This window comes from Triturus cristatus, chromosome 5_2 (assembly GCF_964204655.1).
Source record: "Triturus cristatus chromosome 5_2, aTriCri1.1, whole genome shotgun sequence".
Lineage (NCBI taxonomy): Eukaryota > Metazoa > Chordata > Amphibia > Caudata > Salamandridae > Triturus > Triturus cristatus.
Genome location: NC_140588.1, coordinates 533,246,736 through 533,265,931, shown reverse-complemented (window position 1 = coordinate 533,265,931; position 19,196 = coordinate 533,246,736). Strand labels below are relative to the sequence as shown.

Below are 19,196 nucleotides of genomic sequence, written 5' to 3'. Positions count from 1 at the left end.
TCCGCATAGCCGTGCTTTTTTTGCTGCAAGGAACCCCACTCTTTGGGGGTCTTAGTCAATGTAGTCTCTCCTCCTCCTTAGAGGGGTGAGGTGGAGAAAAGAATGCTGGCAAGGAGATACTATGACTGATGTTGAACAGAGTCACATCTTTTGACAAGAAATATGCTTGTGTCGTAGAATCAGTTTGTCTGGGAAGAAAGTGATGCATGGCGGATTGACACAGTGCTTGAAGCTCCCTCACTCCCCATGCTGATGGTACTGCATCAAGGAACACCGTCTTGAGGGTGAGAGGCTGCAAGAGACAGCTGTGAAGCGGCTCAAAGAGAGAGCACAAATATGTGAAGCCTTGCTGGGCGAGAGACAAAACAAAGAAAAAAGTGGTACGGGGGTCAAATCAGGCATGTGTCAACCCAAGCCACAAATGTGTCTCAACGACAGGTGTATATTGCAATTGCGTTTGTCGAAGGATGCCTGGCTGCCAAAACTAACATCTATCTCTGGAGGGAGGTCGAAGGTGTTCAACTGTCGCCACTCAATCTCTAAGCATGAAGGTAGAGATTATGAAGGCCAGGGTGCACAACCCTGCCTATTGCTGGGACAGCGGATCATCCTGGTAGGATTGCCTGATCGGAAGCAGATGCTCATCTGGATGCCATACTTTCTGTGCCCAATTGGGTGCCACTAGGACGACTTGGGCTGGTCGATCCTGATCTTCTTCAGAACTCGGGGCATAAGAGGTATCGACGAAAAGGTATACAGGTCTTACCCTAAGCAGATAGTCTCTCCTAGTGAGAGATATCTTGGAAACTCCAACACGCAGAACTGCTGACATTGCGCTTTTTAGGGAGTGGTGAATAGGTTGAGCCAAGTTTCTCCCTATTCAGAAGAAACCTTGAGCTACATCTGGGTGCGATTACCACTCATGGTCTGCTCGGTGTCGGCAACTGGGTTTGTCCACCCTGCATTCAAAGATCCTGCCAGGTGGTTCAGCACTAGAAAAAGTCATTGATGGTCCACCCCTTTACAGAGGCAAAGCACCTCCTGGCACATGGTCCATGACGACGCCCTGACTTGTTTGTTGCAATACCACATGGTGGTGGTGATGTCCGTGAGACCTGCACCAGCCTCCCGTTGATGGATGGAAGGAAGGAAGGCTTTAAACATCAAGTGGAAGACTCTTAACTCCAGACGGTTGGTATGGAGCCGGGACTCTGCCGGAGATCAGAGGCCTCTGATCTCCACTGCTCCCACATGACCACCTCAACCAAGATGTGACACTTCAGTCACCACTGTCATCTGTGGTTGAGGTTGGGAGAGTGGTCGGCCGCTGACCCAATCGAAGTCCTGTAACCACCATTGCACTGAGACCCACCGAGACTTCAGATCTCACTGCACAGCCTACATATGCCACCTGGCATGTTGACCAGCAGGATGCACAAGGCCATCAGTCCTAGCAGCCTCCGATTCATCCTCACTGAAATCCAGGACAGAGGGTGAAAGATCGGAATCCTAACCGGCATGGACTCTACTTTACAGGGGAAAGTCACAAAGCCGAACCACATCCACAATGGCTCTGATGAAGGAGAACATCTGAGAAGGAGTCTGTAGTGAATTCGGCATGTAGATAGTGAAACTCATAGACAACAGGGGGTTCTCAGTAGTCAAGGTGGTTGATGACTGTCGAGGGCAATCCCGACTTCAACAGCCAGTCTTCAAGGTAAGGGAAAACTGGACCCCCCCTCCCATAAGTGTGCTTCTACCACCGCCATGAACACCCAAGGGGCACTGGTAAGACCAAAGGGGAGCACATTGTACTGAAAATACTTGCGGCCCACTAAGAACTGTAGGTAGTGCCTGTGGGCAAGCAGGGTGGGTACATGGAAATAAGCATCCTGCAGATGCAAAGCAACCATCCAGTATCCAGGGTCGAGAGCAGACCAGATATGCACCAGGGAGAACATCTTGAACTTGTCCTTCAGCAGAAAGGCATTGAGAGAATGCTGGTCTTAAATGGGATGAAAGCCTCCATTTTTGTTTGGTCCCATGAAGTAGAACGAATAACAAACAAAGCCACTCCTGGCGCAGGCACACTCTCGATAACCCTTTGGTACAAAGGGCATGTAATTTCTGCTGTAATATGGACAGATGATCCTCACTTAGTCATTCTATGGACTGCAAAAAGCATGGTGGAGTAGCTAAGAATGGTAGGGCGTATCACTTCCAGGCAATATCCAGGATCCACCTGTCTGACACTATGCCTCGCCAACCCGGTAAAGATCGTTCGCTCTTGCCTCAATCCGGTGGGCTGTGCTCCACTAAAGGGCTCATTAAAGGGGTACGGCAGGTGGGGCTGCGGTAAACTGACTGCGATGCTGTTCCTGACTGTGGAGTCTGTGGTTGCCACAGCTCCAGAAGCAAAAATACTGGGCATCTTGCTGAAGCTGGAGTGGCTGACGGTATGGGGTACCTATGCCAAACACGCAAATTGAACAGTGCCGTTGATGCGACAGGCTAGATATGCCCAGGGAGTACGCTGTGTTCTGCTCTCAATGACTAGCTCCAGAGCCAAATCTGCCTTGTCCACAAAAAGGGGAATCCTGTCAAAGGGCATGTCCATAAGGGACAACTGGACATCGCCCGAAAAACCAGTCAGCTGCTGTCAGATGTCGCGACAAATGGTGGTACCAGTGCCAATAGCTCTCCCAATGGAATCTGTGGCACACATGCCACAACTAATTGTTAATTTGGCAGCAATGCAGCTGTCCTTTATGACCTGGGTTAGGACAGGACAAAAGTAATCTGGGACATCTGGAAGGACTTGAGTGACCGAATCCTAAATGGTGTGGGAATAGCAGTCCATCAGACCACTGCCACTGACTGACCAGAAGGACATACCAGTGGAAGAAAATACCCTCTTGTCCAAGGTCTCCAATCTCTTGGACTCCCTATCCTGAGGAGTAGTCGGAAAGGTATTTGGGTTTGTCCGACTGGTCAAAGCGTGCTCTGCCAAACTCTCAGGAGAGGGGTGCCGAGCCAAAAAAGCGGGATTGCCAGAGGTGGCTTGGTGGCGCCTCGCAACAATTCACTGATGAACCAGAGGAAGGTTTGGCCTGGGAGGCTATCGGCGAGCACCTCATTAAAAGGAAATAGCAGCTCAATACTGCTTTGCCCTGGCTGGAGTACTTTAGTCAGGACGCTGATTTGACCTCTAAGGTGGGGAGATGGAGGTCGAGAACTTCAGCCACCCTCCGATGATTACCACAAAAGAATCGATTTCTTCAATCACAGGACACGGGGGTGAGATCAGGACAGAATCAGGAGAGGTGTCAAGACCACTGGCACCTCAAAGATCCTCATACCAGTTTTATTCATGATAGTGTTGGCCAATTTCCACACCTGCATCATAGTCATTATCAGAATCAGTCTAAAGCAGAGCATTAGATCTGCTTAGCAGGTCAAATGACAAAGGCTGTGGTTTGGCAGAAGCCGAAGGCAGCCTCGGTCCAGTTTGGAGTGGCATTAACTTAGTGTCAGAAAGCACAATGGGCACTTTATAATCCAGCAGCAGTGAAGTTAGCATCGGTGCTGATGCTGCAGGAACCAGAGTGAACCAGGGAGCCGCAAGCAGAGTTGGAGCAGCAGAGGTGAGAGTCCCACGATTGGGTTTGGAGGGGTCAACTGGTGCTAAAGGCAAATCCGCTGGAGGTTTTTGAGATGGAGTACCTTTCAGCACCTTGGGGCCCGCAGGCGAGTCAGAAGAGATCCGAAGAGTCGAAGCATGGCCTCACAGACCTCTTCTATCTGCCGCTGTGTTGCAGACCGCCACATAAACTTGGGTTGGGCTGGGACAAGGTACAGGAAGGGCTTTGATGTCGACCGACTTGGAGAGCAAGATTGAGCAGCATGGCAACACCCTTGCACCTTTCAGGAGTAAGACAGTAGCGGGAAGAGACCAAGTCCTGCTTACATATTTAATCGTTTTCCTTCAACTTAGCCGCAGATTTGGGCTCCTATGACTTCTGGATCAGGACATAAACCGACCCTTGGACCGTTCACGAAATGGTGTTGTGCGGTGCATGGCATCAAAGAGTTTCACTTTGGGGTTCTGTATGGCCTATGGGTTCACTGGGACAAAATCAATGCAGGCCTTGGAGTTGTGACTCGACCCGAGGCACCAAGAGCAAACCTTAGGAGAATCCTATTCAAACATTTGCTTGCAATAATCCCTACAAGGTTTCAACCCTATAGTTTTGGAAGAGGACATTTCCCTTGCACACTGCAAACGTTTTAATGTAATAAAGAGGTCTTAAAGAGACTAGCAGTAGCTCCGAATCCGCATCTGTTGGCATGGAATGAAAAGAACTGACGTCAGCACATGGGAGTGGTGCCTATGTAGGGTCTGTACCTAATTTCTGGAGCAGAACAGCATCAGTGTGGAGCTTCACAGAGCGACCTATTGGTGCGCAGAGGTACTGCTAATAGGTTTCCGGATCCAGTGTGACTCCTGGGGAATATTCAAAATTTGAGGATTCTGCAGAAAGAAGTCTCTATCAGAGAGAAGGTTTAGACAATCCATGCCTTAAAAGGGCCTGTGGTGGAATGGGTTGCATGCATGCTCTTCTGAACATACATAATCTGAGAAACAAAACATGACCCATACTGAAACTACTTCATTTGGCCAAATTAGTTATTCCAATACTTCAAATGATGTGTTCCCAAAACCCCATGGTTGTAACCCATCAAGGAATGCACCCAAGATTTGTTGTTCGCCAAGTATGATGTAATATATAAAACCAGGAGCACGCCCTGCTCTTTGTAATGAAATTAATTTCCTTTTTGTGAGAAGGAGGAAGATTTAGTATTGTGCAACTGTAATCTCAAATTAGTTGGTATATTCTTGAGTATAGGCCCCATGTCATCTTTCCTACCCGTCCCTCTTTCCGGCTGTGTGTGTACGCATGTTCCCCTATACTCTGCTGGAATGTTATGAACTTTACCAGTTGGACAGGACTGTTTGAAGCTCCTCTCTGGTGAATAAACATGTTCTTTGTACCTCTGACTGGCCTCTTCATATGCTTTTCTTCCACGTCTCACCAAAAAAATCATCAAAACCACTAGGTCTATGACTTGCTCTAAAGAGAAACATGGACCAGTCCAAAGTAGCTAAAGATGTTGTCGTACAAACACTGATAGGCAACGTCAATTTAAAACTTCTTTTCTCAGAGAAGGATGGATGGGAGACTCACTCTCTTTCTTCAAAACTGGATGTTAATAAGATCTGAGTGGTGGATCTTGCAAACTATTCAGGGGTAAAAAAACAGAACTTTTATTACCAAACATTTCAGCTTTCTCCTCCCCATCCCATGGTATTCACTGTTCAAGAGACTGAAATACCCAAAAAGTTCACAAGTTACTGAACAAAAGAGCCATGGAAAGGTTATTCTTCATTTTCATGGTTTTCTCAGCAACCTATTTCTAGTCTAAAAAGCAGACAAGGGTTTTCGATTAGTTATACACCAAAAAGTTTTGAATAACTACGTGTTGTATGGACTTTAAAAATGGAAAGTGTACATTGCTTAAGAGATTCTTTACAGATTGGGGATTGTTAGTGAAAACAGACCAAAAAGATACTTATCTTTCAGTACTGATTAATCAGTCTCAACGACTATTTCTTCACTTTCTATGGTTTCATGCTTGTGCTATAAATCCCAAACCTCTCCTTTTCGTTCTCATTCAGCTTCACAATTGTTGATTTCTGATACAAAACGGGTCAATCCATTGATTCCATCTACTCTTGCAAGAAGGGTGGGATGGATTACAGCTGAAGCTGGCATTGATGTTTCATTTGGTGCCCACTCAGTGAGAAGGACCACAGCATCAAAAGCATTTATTTCAACTGGAGGCAGATTGGTCCAGGGGATTCTACCTTTAAGATTTCTTACTAGAAGCCAATGCAGCATGTGTATTAATATGTTATTGCAAAGCCACAAGCTTGTCATAATCAAACCTCTGGTTTGTAATAGAATGGAAATCTCCCCCACTGATGTGGAAGGTCGTTTGGAATCTATTAAAGACATGCAGGTGAGTATTACCCCCACACCCTACATCTCCCATTTTACAATCTTTCATTTCTATTCCAATCTAACCTGAACAGATATTCCGGCTGCAAAGAGATGTTCTGATCACCAGCGTGATGCTGCGAACGCCTGCAAGATCCAATTAATCCTCCTCGCATCCTCATCAGTACAATACATACTTTTGTTCTATGCGTAATTTCGAAGTATTTTCTCATGATTATTATGATGTTAAAGAAGGGGGCACGTTGCTGCTATGCAGAGATGGTTTTACACAGAATTGGTAACTTACCGGAGCCCTTATTATGAGATCTTTAGACAGCTTGAATTCAGCATTGATATCACTTAAGTTTTGGTACAGCTTTTCTTCATCAGAGTTAAGAGCAGAAACATTCAGTCTTTGCTGCTGGAGTAGTAAAGTCACAATCTTCCACTCAGTGTCTAATACAATTCAGAGTTAGTCACATTAGTGGGATAGATTTGTATTTTGCCTTTAAAAAAACAAGCGAGTGATTACTTGTTCTGCCCTTTTCACTGTTTTGCATTCCTTTGAATGTTTTTGTCTTAAACAGAGCTGCTTATTACTCAAACACATTCAACAGCATGTGCTCTATCACCCTACCACCAAAGGTGTAGTTCAAGAGGAAGCAGTGTAACATCTCTCTTAAACACCATTCACAGGCAGTCACTAAATCCACCAACAACAGTTTTCATGGCCTGAAATCCCAGCCCACGCCGAAAGCCAAAGGTTATTTTTCGTCTGTTCCTCTTAGGAAAAAAAATATTTCACAACATACAAAGAAACAGGTTCTACCTCAGCAGCACGAATTGTGCTTATCCCTTGAAAACGGTATAGAATTACTGGGGCGTTTGATGTAATACGTAAGTAGCACACGCATGCAACCAGGAGTTGTGTCCAACACTTAAGATGACAAACCCTGCAAACACTTGGAAAGTCACCAGAATTCAATGGCCGTCAGGCTCCTTAAGACCAAGCTCCCAAGGACACATTCTTAAAGTGAACTAGGACAAAAAAGCCGTCATTGATAGTCTGATGGCGGTAAAAGACGCCCTTCAAGTTTCTAAGCTACACACTTTGGGAACAAAAGGCCGTCTGTGCACATTCGGTCACCGGTGACCGCATCCCTGCTGCGCCGCCTCTTCCTTTCCAGCTCCCCCCGAGGCTCACCGGCAGGCGAAGGAAATGCCGGCCGCCTCGGCTGCTGGGCTCTGAGCCGGAGAAACAGAATTCTCAATATTGACCAGCCGTGTGAAATTATTGTTGATATGATTACTTGTTAATGCTAAAATATTAAATGTCAAAGACATTTTTTAAAAAACTTAATAGGATTCTCAAACGCACAGAAATACAAAAGTGCACCAATGTCAGTTCGATGTAACCGGAAATGTCAGACAAGAATTTAGCCACTCTTTTTTACATTTTCAGCGTTTGCAGAAAGACGGCGGAATGGTTTCAAGTTCGTCTTTTTTAACTGTCCTTTAAGGGCTCACTGTTTTAAAGAGGGCTTGAATTCGCTATTTAGGCCTGGCAGGCTCTCACTTGACAAGTGTGAAAACTATATATATATGTGGACAGAGGTGACAGAAAACAAACACATATTACGTGTCCAGTAATAATAGTTCTTCCTATAAAATAAACACTACTCTTATCCCCACGCATGAAGGGAAAGCCGCCTACGTCAGAGGGGTGCATTTTGATGCACTGCAGCGCGAATGCTCAAGCCAACGCCCAGGTTCGCTGAGGTGAATTGATTATGTGCTTTTCTAAAGGTAAGTAGAGGGCAGAGGGCCATGGTGAGCACGGCTTCGACAAGGCTTCTTCAGCACATCACATAAGCAAGTTGTTTTCTGGTGACTAGTCTTAATACTGCTGATATTTTATCACCATCTTTTTGGAAACAGTATCAATAACTTGTCTCTAACCTACTGAAACAAGCATTGGCAATCCCAATAGGTCTCACCTTTGAGACCTTTTTGGTTGTGACATTGTTTTTTTAGCCATGCTGTTAAGCATCCCCGATGCTGTGCAGCATGGCTCAAGAAAGTAACAAAAAAGGGGCTATGATGTGGCGGCTGCGTCATTTTGTAGATGCTCTTACCACATGTGTGCGCTTACTAAATGACACAAGCATTTTTTTCGTTAGAGTTATTAAAAACAAATATTGGCAAAGCCAATAGGTCTTGCCCATGCAACAGCTATTGGCTTTGGCAATGTGTTTATAACATTATGTACATCAGTGTGGCTGCTGTTCAGCATGGCTAAAAGTTAGTGGCATGGAGTGGGGTAGATAGGCGCAAAGTGGAATGCGGAAGATTGGAGTAGAGTGGAGTAGGGTAGATTGGCATAGGTTGAGTGGGAGTAGAGTGGGCTAGATCGGAATGGGATGGATTTGGTGGAGTATAGTAGGATGGAGTTGAGTGGGGCTACATTGGGTTAGTTTGGAGTGGGGTAGATTTCAGTGGAGTGGTGTAGATTGGAGTGAGATAGACTGGGTGGATTCTGGTAGGGCAGATTAGAGTGAAGTGGGGTGGATTGGAGTAGAATAGAGTGGTGTGGGGTAGATTGGAGCGGGGAGGGCTGGATAGGGTAGACTGGAGTAGGGTGGTGTGGTGTAGGCTGTATTGGAGTGAGATGGAGTCCAGTGGATTGGGGGAGTGGGTTTGATTAGACTGGAGTGGGGTTGAATATTTTGTGGTATGTAGTAGAGTGAAGTGAAGTGGAGTGGGGTGGACTAGGTAGAGATGAAAGGAGTGTGATAGGTTGGGGTGGAGTGGATTGGACTGGAGTGGGTAGGTTGGAGTTGAGTTGAGATTGGAGTGGAGTGAGATAGATTGGGGAAGAGTGGAGTGGGGTAGATTGGAGTGAAGTGGGGTAAATTAGGTGGATTAAAGTAGAGTAGATCCGATTGGAGTGGGGTGGAGTGGATTGCAGTGGGGTGGAATTGGGTTGAATCAGGGTGGAGTAGATAGGGGTAGACTGGAGTGGGTAGATTGGGGAGGGATAGATTGGTGTAGGGCAGATTGGGGTGGGGTAGAGTGGAGTGTGGTACATCTGAATGAAGTGTGGTAGATTGAGTGAGACAGATTAGAGTGAAGTGGGTAGATTTGGCTACAGTGGAGTGTGGTAGGGTGGAGTGAGGTAGATTGTGGTAAACTAGAGAAGGGTAGAACATGACAGACTGGAGCGGGGTCGTTTGTGGTGGAGTGGGGTAGACTGGAGTGAAATGGGGTAGAGTGGAGAGGAGTTGGATAGATTGCTGTAGAGTTTGGAAAGGAATGGACTGAGGTAGACTGGAGTGGGGTAGATTGGAGTAGAGTCAGGTAGAATAGGAGAAGTGAAGTGGGGTAGATTGGAGTGGAGCAGATTGTTGTGAAGTTTAGTGGGGAAGGCTAGATTGGGGTATAATGGGGTGGAGTGGGATAGAGTGAAGTGGGGTAAAGTGGAGTGAGGGAAGTGGTTTGGAGGGGCATGTTGTGTTGTGGAGTGAGTGGCATAGATTGGAGGGGCATGTCGTGGAGTGCCTTGGCATTGAGTAGAAGGGCATAGAGTGGAGTATGCATGGTGTGGTAGCGCACTGCAATTACAGGCAAAACATCTTTAATTGAATTGACCATTACATATGAACCAAAATATGGTTTTACTGCACACAAATAATGTTTATTGCTTGATGTGTTTTGATTGTATTCAAATATTTGATTCCACCACACTTCAGAATTACAAAAAAAAGTGCTTCATTTTTACTAATTCTGATATATTCTGAAACATCAGCACGGTTCATTTTTTTGGGTTGTGTGCTAGAATAAAAAACATTCTACACCCTCTCTTCTTACATGTATACTCAGCAGGATTTTCACATAAATTCTCTCACGTTGAAGTCAGAGAAAGAAAAGTAAACTCCAATTTTCCTCGGAAGAGAGAGCTTGACATTTGACCTGTGTTTGAACGCACAGCAAATGTGACAAGATAAGAACAAGATTTAAAGATCGGTTTACAGAAAGTGAGTTTGTAGAAGTATACAGTAAACAAGGTATAGGCAACAAGAGAGACAAACACAAGCTGGACAGCCTCAAGCAGACAAAGCTAGCAAATAGAAAGCCAGAAAATGTTACAAACCACAAAGCCATTGGTAAACAACAGGCGGAAGCATTCCTAGGACAGCTTTCTGAATGTCCCCAAGATGTCTTTAGCAAATCAGACCTTTGACTTAAAAAAAAAAAAAAAGAAAGAAAGAAAGTAGCCTCCCCCTCCAATCCTCTTCCCCGAGGAGCGTATTGGCAGAAGCAAACCTGATGGCATGTGTGGAAGCATCTTAAAGGATGCCGGTCAGGGAAGCATCACAAAGGACTTGGGTAGAGGGAACAACATGGGGAGGATGAGTGGGGGGAAGCAAAACTGAGTGCACAGGTGAGCGGAAGCAACACTGAGGGCACAGGGGAGAGAAAACAACACAGTGGACGGTGTGAGGAGTAGAAGCAAAGGGCCACAGAGCAACAAGGAGCAGTCAGGGTAGAAGCACACAGGCAACATAGAGCAATACGGAGTATGGACGGGAAAGAGAAATACACCAGGAAGAACAATGGAAAACACATGTAGCTTCGTAGACTGCTTAACCCACAAGAAAACGTAGTGCTTGAAAAACAGGCAGTGGAAAGACCAAGTAATGAGTCCATGCGCCAGGAGACAGAGAAATACAACTGGAGGAAAAAAAAGTCCACACAAGCTAACAAATACAAAGCATAGAAATGAAAGTGACAGTAAAGCCAACCAACTATAAGTAATGGACAGGATTCAAGTCTACTGCAAGCTGACAATAGGTCTTTTCGCCAACAGTTTGCGTGGTCTGGTAGGTGAGACCTAAAAATGAGGATCAGGACTTGTGTCTAGAAATCTAGGGCAGCACATTCTCTAGTTAGGGTCTTAGTATTTAGGTGTGTGAAAGAAGTGCTCCACTGATACCCCACAAGTCTACAGCTGCACCTCAGGTCCATGTACTGTCTCCAACATATTCTTCTCACCTTTAGGAGTGACGCTGTTAGAGTTCCAATGCCACTATTAGCATGTATACTGGCAGGGAACACGTAGGCTAAGGGCTTTGTGAGGTGAGACCAGAGGCACATCTTTACCTTTAGCTTTGTGAAAGGTTTCTAGACCCAAGGAGAGTGGGCATTGAAAAGGTCTCTCTGTGGGGAAGTTAATGTTGCTACAATTTCGTTTTTTTTAAGAAGGGCTGTTGCACAGTCTCAACTTGTAATGCCCCAACCCTATACAGTTGGTGACCTACTGCCTTCATCCTATTATTTCAAAAGCACTGGATGCATGATTTATTTTAGCACAGGGGCTGGGATATGATGACAATATAACCAGAGGCTAATCACTGACCAGTGTAAATCTTTTCCAGTCTAGTACACAGAATGTCATGGGAGAAACTTAAGCTAGGTTGCTGAGAGTGTGATCAGAAAAAGGAAAATCACTCTGCACAACGCATGCGTTGTTTAACAAAAATAAATAATAATAAATACTATCAGTGACATCCTTTCTATATATCATACCAAGTACTAATAAGTTCCACATTAAGTTCATTAGTTGGTTATGTTTCTGCTGGTATACACTGATGTTTTTCTCACACGATGAAAGTAGTTTGCACTATTACCAACGGTTTAGCCCTATAAAGCTCACAAAGCACAACAACAGTGTCCCTTTTAAAACCATATTAAATGTTTATCTGTTTTTGCTGTTTTTCCAGTGTATGCTTTGGAACTGTGGAGGCGGCTGGGTACCGGTGGCAGAGATGATCTTGGAGGAGCAGAATAACTAAACTCGCTTTTGTGCAGAGGCATATTCTAGAGGTGGGGAGATCGCTTTTTGGGGGTGAAACCTCCTCCCACTACACCTAGGAAAGAGCAGACCACCACTAGGGTATTGTGTAAAGAGGCACATCCTCCAGCAAGCATTTTCGTCCAAGCTGTTCATGTTAAAACACAGCTTTCTGAAAATAAAACGGGGTTAAAAATCCTTTTGTTCGCCCACAGATTATATGGTGCTTTAGGCGTCAGCAGCCACTCGAGAAAGGACTGATTGGGTGGAAGAAGTGCAAGTATGGTTTTAAAGATGTCACAACATATAAAGTTCCCAAAAGACTTTCACATTGTCTTAGCCAGCTGAGGATCACAAGAGTAGATCCAGTGAAGGAGAAAGGCTATGAGCAGTTGCCGCCTCCATTGCTCCGATTATACAAGATCTTTCCCATAAGAAGTCGCAAAAATGGAATTAAATGATGACCACGCATTATGGTTAACCTGCATGGTTTGGGAAGATGCTGAAATTTAGGGGTAAATACAACACACAACGATAATGCAACTAAGCTATTAATTCTAAGGGCGAAGAAGCTACAACCGGCCTTTTGTTAATCTTTTATTAAAGCTGTGTTAATGGGTGGAATTTGCTAGAAAAATCAGCAGTGGCTTACACTGAATTGATTTAATTGCAATAGAAACGTTTTAACATGAGGTGCTGTACAAAGAATAGTGGAGAGAACTACGTGGGCAAATGTGAGGCAGGAGATAGCTGCTCTGTCCCTTGAAGTTCTGCAGCTGAAGTTTCACAAACCAAAAAAAACTCAACAGCACCTACTTCAGACACTTTAATAACACTCAAAGTGTGAGGTGAAGAACAAACCTTTGTTGCTGTTGTTAATCTGTTGTTTAAAATTGATTTTAGACAGAGTTTAGTTGTTTCTTTAGCTGTAGCTCAGTGAAGGAAGACTAGGAAGGATGACAATTATAAATGGTGCCAGGCCTTTACTATAATCCAAATACAGAGATGTACTGAATAAATTACTTGTTCTTGACCATTCCAGCGTTATTTGAAGTGAAAATAAATTAACAGTCCACACCTGAGAACTTTAATCAACTTTGCCCTTGTAAGTCTTACACTACAGCTGTTTCTGGCAGGTCGGTGGAGGGAGAGATGCCACAAGATGCAAAACTCATTACTGTGATGATCACTTCTCCCAAAAAAGTATCTAGGATAACCTAAATGACTACTTTACAGCAATCTATCTGGAGCATGAGTCTCGAACAAGTAGCATGTTAGCTACTGGTAGCGCACAATCACCCTAGAAGTAGCTCTCCAAGTTAAATCCAAGCCCAACACCTAAATCAGAGGGTCTGTACATATTAAAAGAGCAGCACTGCTCATGTCAAAACCCCTATAGTAACAGCCAGCCAAAACAATGGCAAGGCCTCAAACACACTGTCTTGACCCACAGAGTCTATCGCAAGACCACCTGTTTTCACTCTCAATCTGGGAAACTGACCGATATTGGCCACTGTCTGAGCTCTGCTCTATCAGTCACACTGTGTGAGTAAACATTTCACCAGGAAAGTGTCTATAGCAGCCAGTGCAGACCAACAGAAGTGGAGGACTTCAGGAGCCACAGTGAGAATGTGAGTTCAGTACATGATCGCACTGAAGCTGAGGATTTGGATCAAGAGGTGAGACAATTAAGCGGGGGGAGGTGTCACCGTGCCTCTCCCTAATAAATGGCATTGCTCCTAAAAAGCTCTGCATGGTACCAACAGTATGTCCACGTGAGACATCTGTATACATAAGTACTTGATGAAAATGACAAACTAATGTTTGGGGACTGTGTAATTCCTAAAAATGAAAGCTGAGATTCCAAAGGCAAACACAGTTATTCAAGAAAAGGGTTTCCTTCTGAAAAATGAGTTGGCCTGCCCAAAATGGAAAGTGGTATTTGACAGAAAAATATGTATTTTCAAAAAAGAATATGCTGATGGAGACAAATTGTTGCATTTCCAAAATACATTTAGAGATGATAATGATAATTCATGCTGAGTTGGGAAGACTTATTACTGTGGGTATGTCCATAGTGCCAGAAGGCACATACTGCTTTGGCTCTTATTTCACTGGTCATGTCAAGGCGTTTCATAGAGATAATCATTTCCTCGAATTCCTGCTGGTACCCTCAACTGATATGCTTGGGTGGTTACTACTAATACTCTTACTTAGAGTGGTCACAGTGTAATGTAAAGAGATGTGGTCACTTTTTTACAGTGATAACATTTGCTATTAGCTCTGGAGGATTTACCTTGAGCATAAGAAGCTTTCACTATAGAAAAGGCTTGAGACGCCCTGATCGGGAGGCTAGCAAAGCAGTCATCTCTGTGAACTTACACAACTGGTATCTGCTACAAATGAAGGCATGTTTTCCACATATAAGCATATTTAAAAGCAACATTTGTAAGCAAGAAGCAATACAGACAGGTTTGGCTATGATTTGCAAACCCCTGATTGGAGGAAGTGAAGCTCGTTTGACCTATCTAACAGAACAGGATGGAAGAATATCGTGATATACTTCCTATAAGATGTTTGATAGAGACTACATACAACCTTTGGCAATCTTGTTTATTTAGCAGGCTTCTCCAATGAGTAGCTTGTGAACTAGTGGCTACCTCTCCAGCTACCGATAAGTAGCTCTTCAGAGTGGATCACAGCCTCCTAAACTAGAAGCTTTTGCTTGGTTGAATATGTATACTAAAATTGAAAAGCCAGTATTATAGACAAAATGTGTGTACTTTCAGAACGCATAAGCTATTGTTTGGAGATAAAAGGATGAATTTACAAAATATTTAAAGCTGACATAGGTGTGCTAAATCAAGGGGTGAGACCATTACTAATAATATAAGCTTGGTGTCAGGGGCATTGCAGATATGGCTGTAATGTACTAACCATGTAGAGACATTCCAAATTGATAGACCCTTTTTTAAGTCGCAGCCTACCAGACAGCACAAATTTCGGCTTTGCTAAATACATCTTGGGAACATTCAGAAAGTTGACCTAGGAATGCATTCTGCCCGTTGCTTACCATTGGCTTTGTGGTTTATAACTCATGTTTTTTTGCTTTTTATTTGTTGGCATTATTTGTTTAAGGATGTCCAGATTGAGTTCGTACAGTATCCTCCCAAGTCCTCTATTGCTGTAAACAGGCCTGTTAATCTTGTTCTTATCTCGTCACATTTGCTGTGCATTCAAAGACTGAGGTCAAATGTCATGCTCTGTCTTACGATGGCGCTTGTTTACTTTTCTTTCTCTGACTTCAAAGTGGGAGGATTTATATGACAGTCTTGCTGGACACTGGGCATAGGAAAGAGTTTATTTTTAGCACACAACATCATTTAAATGAATTGTGAAAGTATGTCAGACTTAGGAACACAAATGAAACCCATTTTTTGTTATTTCTGTAGTGTGTTGGAAACAAATATTTTAATATGATGAAAACAAATTACACTAGGTGATGCAATTGCCACACATTGTCTGTGCATTGTTTAGTTTAATTAGTAAAACTGTATGTCTGTGCAAATGTAGTGGTCATTTCAAATGAAAATGTGTTGTCTAGAATGGAAGTGTGCTACCACACCATGAATACTCCACTCTATGCCTCTTCGTCACTCTCTTCTAAACCATTGCACTCTTCTCCACTGGTCTACACCACTCCAGTCTAGGCCACACCAATCTACTCTGCACAGTTCCACTCTATGCTATTGTACTCTACGCCACTCTGCAACACTGCACTCTATGCTCCTGCACTCCACGCCAATTCACTGTACACAACTCTAATCTACTTTGCACCACTTTACTTTATGTTACTGCACTCTACACCACTTTACTCTACGCCATTACACTCTATGCCACTCAACACAACAGCACTCTACCCTGTACCACTCCACGCCAATTCACTCTACTTTGAAACAATCCACTCTATGCCACTGCACTCTACGCCAATACACTCTACTCAGCATCACTGTTCTTTATTCCACCACTCTACTCTGCTAAACTCGACACTCTACTCTGCAGTCTCAGCTACTGAATTCTACGCCACTCTGCACTACTCCACTCTACGCCACTGCGCTCTATGCCACTTGACTCTACTCTGTACTCTTCACCACTCAACTCTACCCTACGCCACTACCTTCTGCATCACTCGACTCTACGCCACTGCACTCTACACCACCCTACTCCACTCTGCGCCACTGCACTCTACTATGCATTACTCTACTATACGCCACTGCGTTCTATGATGCTGCACTGTATGCCAATGAATTCAATGTCACTGCACTCTACGTCATTATAGTCTGCAACACTATCTGCCAGGGTTCTCTAAAGTCAGTCCTGGAGGGCCAGATCCATGCCAGATTTTTAAGATTACTACATTTATCTACATGGGGATATGTTAAAGATCTTGCATGGATCTGGCCCTCCAGGACAGACTTTGGAGAACCCTGCTCTACACCAATGCACTCTACTCTATGCCACTCCAGTGTATGCCACTCTACACGACTCCACACTATGCCACTCCAATACACAACACTCTCTGCCACTCCACTCTGCAACACTACTCCACTCGACGCCATTACACTCTATGACACTCCACACCACTATTCTCTACACCACTGTTAGTCATGCTAAACAGCAGCCACGCTGATCTACAACATGGCTGAAATACTTTGGCAAAGCCAATAGCTCTTGCTTAGGCGAGACCCATTGGCTTTACTAATACTGGTTTATATTACTGCTGGCAAACCTGCCTGATGAACTGAGGTGATCACTGCTGGTAATCGTGCATGTGCTGGCTACTAATATACTCTTGTCTGGTGTGGTCATTACAATATAAATAATATTAGTAGCTCAAGATGATTTTCAAGGAACATAAGCATCTCCTTTTACAAGAAATGTTGGAGACCCCTGATTTACTGAGCAATCACATAGTGCACTACCATCATCACTATGGAAGAGGATGGTAGAAGTAGTCCTTTCAGCTTCTTCGGCTTTCAGTGACTGAAAGCTCCACTAGATATTAGGGACTATTTATTGTTAAAAAATAAATTTTTAAAACAGGAGTGGCTTGTGGTTGGATGGTCAGTATTGGCTTCAGGCCATGCCTTCCCCCCAATATGCCAACATGGGGTGGGGGAGATGCAAAAAGTACCACTTAAACACCAAGGGTTATTTTTTTTACTTATTTGTTTATTTATTTTATAATGTATGGGGTGAGGAATGCTGCATATTGGTGTTGAGGTGCATCTTTCTGTCCCAGGGTCCTACACAGTCTTTCAGTTCCACTGGCGGCAGGGACAAATTGGGTTTAACCTAAGTCACCTAACCCCATTGGGGCTAAACTTTCTATTTGACACCAGGTAGAATTACGTTATGTAGGAGTGATACAAGGGGTTTGGTGGGGGGGACTTTCTGGTGCTGGTCTGCACCACTCCACCCCAGTTCCCACACACGTTCAGTCGCCCTGGGGACTGGAGGGGGGTATATCCCACAGTGCATAAAGCACAACTAGACACCAGCAACTAACAATCTTGCACTATTTGGTTCGGAGCCAGGCATTTACTGGCCACATTCTCCAAACATGGGGTACCAGCAGTATTTCTGCCTCCTGGGGTCCGAATTGTGGGTTTTCCACAATAATGTACTGCTCCATGGGTGGGCAGCGAGATCAATGAATTTGTTTTATGCTATGATGGAGAACATCCTGTAAGCATGAGCAGTTTTTCATCCTTACACCTGAAGGCCATAGCACAAGTCTGCCTCACAAGGTTCTGGCCTGTCCTGACTCTGGGCCACATACCCCCCGCCCCCAGCCACCAAGTCACAGTCCTTATTTCTGCCCCCGGTATGGAGGGCAGTTTTGGGGGAAGGCCAGACATGTGGAATCTCCCCAACTTCCTCTTATTTTCCATGAAGGATGGTTAAAGAATTTGAGCAGGAGGTCGGCTGCCACCCAAGAAACCCAACAAAACCTAGACATTTCTGACAACTAGACAACCAGCAAAATCCAGAATGGAGTGTTATGTGTGGATTCCATAGCGGTTGCTACCCAGAATGCCCCGCAAATGTAAAAGTGTGGGTCAGAAAACTACATTTACTCACACTGATGTGTGAAACTCCAGAACTTCCAGCCCTACTTTAAATATTACCATCCTTGCATTCTCGCATTTCTAATGATAAATATAATCCCCACCTGTGGGTGGGCTTTCCCACGTCAGGGTAACAGACCGAAACTGTATCTATATTGATTCTAAGTCGACTTCAGAAGGTCACAGTTTAGTCCCATTCCTACTGGTATCTTTGACCCATCGATGCATGTGTGGTACTATTTTCATAAGTAGAAGAGTGGAAATGCAGGATGGCAGAACTTTTGCTGTTGGTTCCAAATTCCAGAGATTGCCATCACAAATTAGGAATGTGAGTATTTTCACCAGTTTTTTTATGTTTGCAGTTGTCTAGATTAGGTAAAGTAGTGGGACACACTGAAGCCACACCACCCTTAGGCGTCTCATTTTCAGGAAAGTCCAAATACAACAGCTACCCAAATCCCAGGAAGCATTGTAATAGAAAGCAAAAAAGTTGATTTGAACATGGCACATTTTGGGGTCTTTTCTGTGCCAGGCGACAGACCTACCCACACAGTGGTGTTTTTTTCAAAATATTATAAGAGTCCATGTTAGTGGGACTTTTGTCACTCCCTGTAGATTCAGAAACTTTCCCTCCCAGCAATAGTAGGAAATTCTGTTATTTCACCCAACTTTGAATTTTGTCAAGGCATCGTGGGAAAGAATTGTTAGTGGAATCTACCAAAAGCCACGCTATCCTGGACTGTTCAGAGTGTTTTGTGCTAATAAATGTTGGGATTGGTAGTTTTCTCAGGGTGCCAGTCGACCCCTGGACCAAATTTCTCAAAAATCTTAATGTTCCACTCTTAGTTTCTGAGCCTGGTTGGTAGGTTTCTGAAGGTGCAGGTCGACTCAGGAGCAAATTTCTCAGCTTTCTACATCCCAATAATGTTTGGAATTTAAAGCTGAACTCTTGAAACTGCTACCATGCGTTTTAGCACCTTTCCTGCCCAGGAAGACAGGCCCACCTACGCAAGCGGAGTACCATTTTAACGGCAGAAGCTTGGGAACGCTGGGTGGCAGAACTTTAGTTGCTCCCCAGTCTGAAACTTCCCGTACAGGTATGTAAGGACGTTCTGTGATTTTTAGCCACAATTTGATATTTGCTGGGCATTCTTG

At 44.3% G+C, this 19,196-nt stretch overlaps 1 protein-coding gene across 31 annotated transcripts in view; it reads right to left on the bottom strand.

The window, feature by feature from the left end:
• Window positions 1-19,196, bottom strand: part of CLASP2 (cytoplasmic linker associated protein 2) — a 1,832,463-nt gene that overhangs the window by 1,368,488 nt on the left and 444,779 nt on the right. The window lies entirely within an intron of this gene.